Here is a 7,500-nt window from a genome sequence, read left to right as displayed (position 1 = left end):
TCCTCCCCCCATGCCGGGCTCCATAGCAGACGAGTGGCCAGTCACCGCCGCTGGCTTTTCCCTTAGATGCCGTGCCCCCGCGGGCTGCGGCTTTGGCCATGGGGGGGAACCCCCGTGAAGAGGGTCCAGTGCTGGGAACTCTCTCTGCCCCTTACCGGGCTCTCTCTCGCCGTGCCTGGACGGGCTTGCTTTCCATTCTTGGTGGGACCGACGCCGGCACCACGTCTCCCCGGCTTTCTCTGCCCCCGTACCCCACCGGGCAAACTTCGCTTCGGGGGTTCCACACTTCGGCAGTGGCCGGCGCCAGCCACTCGTCAACTTTTTTTCTTTTCCCCGCTTTCGTTGCCGAGCCCGGGCTGGGCTCCGGCTCACGGACGAGCGAAACCCATCCAACACCGCTGAGGGTGCGCCAGCGGCCGCTCCAAACCGCCGCGCCTTTGTTCGGCCCCGCGGGTCCCCTCTCTGACCCGGGCGAAAGCCACCGAGAAGCCAGACGGACCCCTGCCCAGCCGCCTGGCGGGTGGCTTGGAGCAGCCGCTCGGCAGCGCTGCCCTGGGAGTGCTCGGCGTCGCTTGTTCCCTCATATACGGAACTGGAGGGCCGTCAGCTCCGCGAGCGCACAACCAGCCGACCTCCGCCCAGCGGCAGGTCGCAGAAATCACGCCGGCTTGTACGATGACGTAGGCGGAGGCAGAGCGCAACAGCGACCCCTTGGCGACAAGCGCGATCTCCGCGGAGAGCACGTCTACTCGCCGAGGGAGAGCACGTCTACTCGCCCAGGGAGAGCACGTCTACTCGCCGAGGGAGAGCACGTCTACTCGCCGAGGGAGAGCACGTCTACTCGCCCAGGGAGAGCACGTCTACTCGCCGAGGGAGAGCACGTCTACTCGCCGAGGGAGAGCACGTCTACTCGCCGAGGGAGAGCACGTCTACTCGCCCAGGGAGAGCACGTCTACTCGCCGAGGGAGAGCACGTCTACTCGCCGAGGGAGAGCACGTCTACTCGCCCAGGGAGAGCACGTCTACTCGCCCAGGGAGAGGACGTCTACTCGCCCAGGGAGAGCACGTCTACTCGCCCAGGGAGAGCACGTCTACTCGCCGAGGGAGAGCACGTCTACTCGCCGAGGGAGAGCACGTCTACTCGCCCAGGGAGAGCACGTCTACTCGCCGAGGGAGAGCACGTCTACTCGCCCAGGGAGAGCACGTCTACTCGCCCAGGGAGAGCACGTCTACTCGCCGAGGCAGAGCACGTCTACCTCCCGCCTGAGGGAGAGCACGGGGGGGGGGGGACAAAGACAGGCGGCAGCAGCTTCGGTGAACGTCACCCGGGAGGCGACCGGGGCTGTCCCGGGGCAGTCCCGGGAAGCCGGCGTCCGACACAGGGAACCGTCAGCTGCCGGACCGGGGCGAATCCCCGCGGCCACGGCAGGGGTGGGGGCTCGAAGACAGCCGGCAGCCGCTTCGGTGAACGTCACCCGGGAGGAGACTGGGGCCCTCCCGGGACCGTCCCGGGAAGACGACGTTCGGCACGAGATCCCGGCCGCGGCCGGACCGGCTCGAAGCCTCGCGGTCCCGGCAGCAGCCGGAGCCGCTCGCCGCCTCGGGCTCCCGGCCCCCTACAGATCCGGCGACTCGTTCGCAGGCGGCGGGGGGAGGCAGTGGAGGGGGTGCGGGGAGAAGCGGCAGCGGAGGCGGAGGGGGGGGGGGGGCTCGAAGACAGCCGGCAGCCGCTTCGGTGAACGTCACCCGGGAGGCGACCGGGGCCGTCCCGGGGCCGTCCCGGGATGCCGGCTTCCGGCACGGGGTCCCGGCCGCGGCCGGACCGGCTCGTATACCCGCGGCTCCGGCGGGGGGGGGGGGGCTCGAAGACAGCCGGCAGCCGCTTCGGTGAACGTCACCCGGCCGGCGACCGGGGCCGTCCCGGGGCTGTCCGGGGATGCCGGCTTCCGGCACGGGGTCCCGGCCGCGGCCGGAGCGGCTCGAATCCCCGCGGTCCCGGCAGCAGCCGGAGCCGCTCGCCGTTCGGGCTCCCGGCACCCTACAGATCCGGCGACTCGTTCGCCGGCGGCGGGGGGAGGCAGTGGAGGGGGTGCGGGGAGAAGCGGCAGCAGAGGCGGAGGGGGGGGGGGGGCTCGAAGACAGCCGTCAGCCGCTTCGGTGAACGTCACCCGGGAGGCGACCGGGACCGGCCCGGGAAGCCATCGTCCGGCCCGGGATCCCGGCCGCGGCCGGACCGGCTCGAATCCCCGCGGCCCCCGGCACGGGGGAGGCCCAAAGACTGGCGGCAGCCGCTTCGCTGAACGTCACCCGGCCGGCGACCGGGGCCGTCCCGGGGCCGTCCCGGGATGCCGGCTTCCGGCACGGGGTCCCGGCCGCGGCCGGACCGGCTCGAATCCCCGCGGTCCCGGCAGCAGCCGGAGCCGCTCGCCGTTCGGGCTCCCGGCACCCTACGGATCCGCCGACTCGTTCGCCGGCGGCGGGGGGAGGCAGTGGAGGGGGTGCGGGCAGAAACGGCAGCGGAGGCGGGGGGGGGGGGGCTCGAAGACAGCCGGCAGCCGCTTCGGTGAACGTCACCCGGCCGGCGACCGGGGCCGTCCCGGGGCCGTCCGGGGATGCCGGCTTCCGGCACGGGGTCCCGGCCGCGGCCGGAGCGGCTCGAATCCCCGCGGTCCCGGCAGCAGCCGGAGCCGCTCGCCGTTCGGGCTCCCGGCACCCTACAGATCCGGCGACTCGTTCGCCGGCGGCGGGGGGAGGCAGTGGAGGGGGTGCGGGGAGAAGCGGCTGCGGAGGCGGGGGGGGGGGGGGGGCTCGAAGACAGCCGGCAGCCGCTTCGGTGAACGTCACCCGGGAGGCGACCGGGACCGGCCCGGGAAGCCATCGTCCGGCCCGGGATCCCGGCCGCGGCCGGACCGGCTCGAATCCCCGCGGCCCCGGCACGGGGGAGGCCCAAAGACTGGCGGCAGCCGCTTCGCTGAACGTCACCCGGCCGGCGACCGGGGCCGTCCCGGGGCCGTCCCGGGATGCCGGCTTCCGGCACGGGGTCCCGGCCGCGGCCGGAGCGGCTCGAATCCCCGCGGTCCCGGCAGCAGCCGGAGCCGCTCGCCGTTCGGGCTCCCGGCACCCTACGGATCCGGCGACTCGTTCGCCGGCGGCGGGGGGAGGCAGTGGAGGCGGTGCGGGGAGAAGCGGCAGCGGAGGCGGAGGGGGGGCGGGGGGGGACGATAGTGGCGGGGGGCGGGGTGTGCTCGAAGGCAGCCGGCAGCCGGTTCGGTGAACATTCGCCGGGGCGGGGGGGCGACCTGTCCGTGCCCGGGGCAGCCCCGGGAAGCCGGCAGCCAGCACGGGGTCCCGGCAGCACCTGTTCCCTGCCCTGGGACTTGCCGTGCCCGGCGGCCGGTTGCCGGGTGGGGGGAGCGATGAGAGGCGGGGCGCAGCGGCCGGGGCAGCGCCGGGCCGCAGCGGGGGGCTGGGCGGGTGGGGTAGGCGTCGAGCGGCAAGCCCTCGGCTGCAGCGAATGTTCGGCGGTGCGGGGCGGGGGGGGGACGGGACGACACGTTGGGGGCGCCGAGTCCGAGCCACCCCCGGCCCCAGGGGCGGCCGGAGGGGGAGGCCGGTGCCTGGCCCTGGGAGCTGCTGGGCGCCGGATGGCCGAAGGTGCGTCAGAAGCCGCCCGAGCGGTCGAGCAGGTCCTCCAGAAAGGCCTAGGGTGGCTTCGAGGGCCCCGGGAGCAGTCGAGGGAGGCCTCCAGGCAGGTCTGGAGTGGATGGGAGGCCTTCCAAAGCAGACAAGGGAGGCTGCCAGCGGGGCCTAGGCTGGCACTGCAGCCTGTAAATGGTTGGGGGGGGGGGCCTCTGGTGCGGCCTGGAGTCTCTGGGTGGCGTCCAGAGAGGTGCAAAAGATCCTCTGGTGCGGCCTGTGGTGGCGGAGAAGCCTGCAGAGCGTGCGGGGGAGGCTTCTGGTGCGGCCTGGGGTGGGTCGGAAGCCTGCAGAGCGTGCGGGAGAGGCTTCTGGTGCGGCCTGGGGTGGCTGAGAAGCCTGCAGAGCGTGCGGGAGAGGCTTCTGCTGCGGCCTGGGGTGGCTGAGAAGCCTGCAGAGCGTGCGGGAGAGGCTTCTGCTGCGGCCTGGGGTGGCTGAGAAGCCCCTGCAGAGCGTGCGGGGGAGGCTTCTGTTGGGGCCTGGGGTGGGTCAGAAGCCTACAGAGCGTGCGGGGGAGGCTTCTGGTGCGGCCTGGGGTGGGTCGGAAGCCTGCAGAGCGTGCGGGAGAGGCTTCTGTTGGGGCCTGGGGTGGCTGAGAAGCCTGCAGAGCGTGCGGGGGAGGCATCTGCTGCGGCCTGGGGTGGCTGAGAAGCCTGCAGAGCGTGCGGGGGAGGCTTCTGCTGCGGCCTGGGGTGGCTGAGAAGCCTGAAGAGCGTGCGGGGGAGGCTTCTGGTGCGGCCTGGGGTGGCTGAGAAGCCTGCAGAGCGTGCGGGGGAGGCTTCTGGTGCGGCCTGGGGTGGGACGGAAGCCTGCAGAGCGTGCGGGGGAGGCTTCTGGTGCGGCCTGGGGTGGGTCGGAAGCCTGCAGAGCGTGCGGGAGAGGCTTCTGCTGCGGCCTGGGGTGGGTCGGAAGCCTGCAGAGCGTGCGGGAGAGGCTTCTGTTGGGGCCTGGGGTGGCTGAGAAGCCTGCAGAGCGTGCGGGAGAGGCTTCTGCTGCGGCCTGGGGTGGCTGAGAAGCCTGCAGAGCGTGCGGGAGAGGCTTCTGCTGCGGCCTGGGGTGGCTGAGAAGCCTGCAGAGCGTGCGGGAGAGGCTTCTGGTGCGGCCTGGGGTGGCTGAGAAGCCTGCAGAGCGTGCGGGAGAGGCTTCTGCTGCGGCCTGGGGTGGCTGAGAAGCCTGCAGAGCGTGCGGGAGAGGCTTCTGGTGCGGCCTGGGGTGGCTGAGAAGCCTGCAGAGCGTGCGGGAGAGGCTTCTGGTGCGGCCTGGGGTGGCTGAGAAGCCTGCAGGGCGTGCGGGAGAGGCTTCTGCTGCGGCCTGGGGTGGGTGGGAAGCCTGCAGAGCGTGCGGGGGAGGCTTCTGGTGCGGCCTGGGGTGGCTGAGAAGCCTGCAGAGCGTGCGGGGGAGGCTTCTGGTGCGGCCTGGGGTGGCTGAGAAGCCTGCAGAGCGTGCGGGAGAGGCTTCTGGTGCGGCCTGGGGTGGCTGAGAAGCCTGCAGAGCGTGCGGGGGAGGCTTCTGGTGCGGCCTGGGGTGGCTGAGAAGCCTGAAGAGCGTGCGGGAGAGGCTTCTGGTGCGGCCTGGGGTGGCTGAGAAGCCTGCAGAGCGTGCGGGGGAGGCTTCTGGTGCGGCCTGGGGTGGCTGAGAAGCCTGCAGAGCGTGCGGGAGAGGCTTCTGGTGCGGCCTGGGGTGGCTGAGAAGCCTGCAGAGCGTGCGGGAGAGGCTTCTGCTGCGGCCTGGGGTGGCTGAGAAGCCTGCAGAGCGTGCGGGAGAGGCTTCTGCTGCGGCCTGGGGTGGGTCGGAAGCCTGCAGAGCGTGCGGGAGAGGCTTCTGCTGCGGCCTGGGGTGGGTCGGAAGCCTGCAGAGCTTGCGGGGGAGGCTTCTGGTGCGGCCTGGGGTGGGTCGGAAGCCTGCAGAGCATGCGGGGGAGGCTTCTGCTGCGGCCTGGGGTCTCTGGGTGGCCTCTAGAGAGGTGCAAAAGACCCTCTGGGTTGGGCTGGGGTGGCTCTTGGACCCCTGCCACACAGTGGAGAGAGGCCTCCGGCCCGCCACCTGTGTCCCTGTGTCCCTGAGTGCCTGAGTGCCTGTGTCCCTGTGTCCCTGTGTCCCTGAGTGCCTGAGTGCCTGAGTGCCTGTGTCCCTGTGTCCTTATGTCCCTGTGTCCCTGTGTCCCTGTGTGCCTGAGTGCCTGTGTCCCTGTGTCCCTGTCTGTGTACCTGTGTGCGAGAGTGTCCGGCACGCCACCCAGCGGCGGCGGGCAAGCAGGTAGGCGGGTGGGCGGGCCGGCGAGGGCCAGTGTGAGTTTGGGGGGTGGGAGGGGAGGCGGCAGCTGGAAGCGTCAGAGGAGGGGGCGTGGCTCCGGCTGGCCCCGGGAGCAGGTTCCCGGGACCGGGACCGGCTGGACCCGGCGGGTGGTTGATCCCGGGGCGGGGGGCAGAGGCGGCGGGAAGCGGCAGCTGCGTGTGCGGCGGGGGGGTGGAGGGCGAACCGCGGCGGGAAGCGGATGCTTCAGAGCAGGTTACGGGGGCGGGGACGGACGACACCACCTGTCCCCGCCCCGGGACGGGCTGGACCCGGCGCCCTGGACCCGGCGCCGTGTACCCGCCGCCGCCCCCGCCGCCGCCCCCCTCCGCCACCCCGGGACCCCGACGTTTTTTGGCGCCCGCGCCTTTTTTTGCTCCCCGCCTGCCCGCGCTGCCCCGGGCCCTCCCCCGGGGCGGGGTGGGAGGGAGGGACGGACGGACGGGTAGCCGGGGATCTCCGAGCGCGCGCCACCAGACCGAGGCGGGTCCCGGCGGCGGCGGCGGCGGCGGCGGCGGCGGCGGCAGCAAGCGACGGCGGGGGGGGCAGGCTAGGGAGAGAGGGGGAGCGGCATGCGGTAGGGCTGGGGGGTTTGTTTCGGGGGGGAGGGGTGGGGGGGGGGTGGCAGCGGTCAGCGAGAGCGGGGAGAGGGGGAGCGGCATGCGGTAGGGCTGGGGTGTTTTTGGGGTGGGGGCGTTGGGGGGATTAGCGGGCGGGCGGGCAGCCGAGCCAAGCGGCAAGCCGGGGGGCGGGCGAGGGCGGCTTTAGGGCCGGAGGAGCGGAGCGCAACCTCCCCCGTGCAGGCTCCAGCGTGGAGAGCAGCAAGTTTTTGGGGACGGGGGACGACGGACGGGAGGGGCAGCGGCGAGAGGCTAGCTGCGGCAAGGGGCACCGGCACGGCCGCCCTAACAGCGCCGCCTCGGTCGCAGGGGTTAGAGAGCAGCCGGGCAGCCCGGGAGGGAAGCGGCAGCCCGCGAAGGGGGGAAGGGGGGGCTCCGCGCAAACCGCTAACGGGAGCCGGGGGGTGTGGGGAGCTGGGGGTGGCAGCAGCGGCAAGAGGCAACGTCGGGAGGGGGGGCTCCGCGCAAACCGGTAACGGGGGCCGGGGGGTGTGGGGGGGGCGGTGGCGGCCGCGGCAAGAGGCAACGGCAGGCGGGGGGGCTCCGCGCAAACCGGCAGCGGGGGGGGGGGGCGGGGGGTAGCGGCAAGAGGCAACGGCGGGAAGGGGGGGCTCCGCGCAAACCGCTAACGGGAGCCGGGGGGTGTGGGGAGCTGGGGGTGGCAGCAGCGGCAAGAGGCAACGTCGGGAGGGGGGGCTCCGCGCAAACCGGTAACGGGGGCCCGGGGGTGTGGAGGGGGCGGTGGTGGCCGCGGCGAGAGGCAACGGCAGGCGGGGGGCGCTCCGCGCAAACCGGCAGCGGGGGGGGGGCGGGGGTAACGGCAAGAGGCAACGGCGGGAAGGGGGGCCTCCGCGCAAACCGGCAGCGGGGGGGGGCGGGGGGTAGCGGCAAGA

The sequence above is a fragment of the Melanerpes formicivorus genome, unplaced genomic scaffold (genome assembly GCF_026170545.1).
Source record: "Melanerpes formicivorus ecotype bairdi unplaced genomic scaffold, bMelFor1.0.p_v2 SCAF_201, whole genome shotgun sequence".
NCBI classification, from domain to species: Eukaryota; Metazoa; Chordata; class Aves; order Piciformes; family Picidae; genus Melanerpes; species Melanerpes formicivorus.
Note: the sequence above shows the minus strand (reverse complement) of the source record.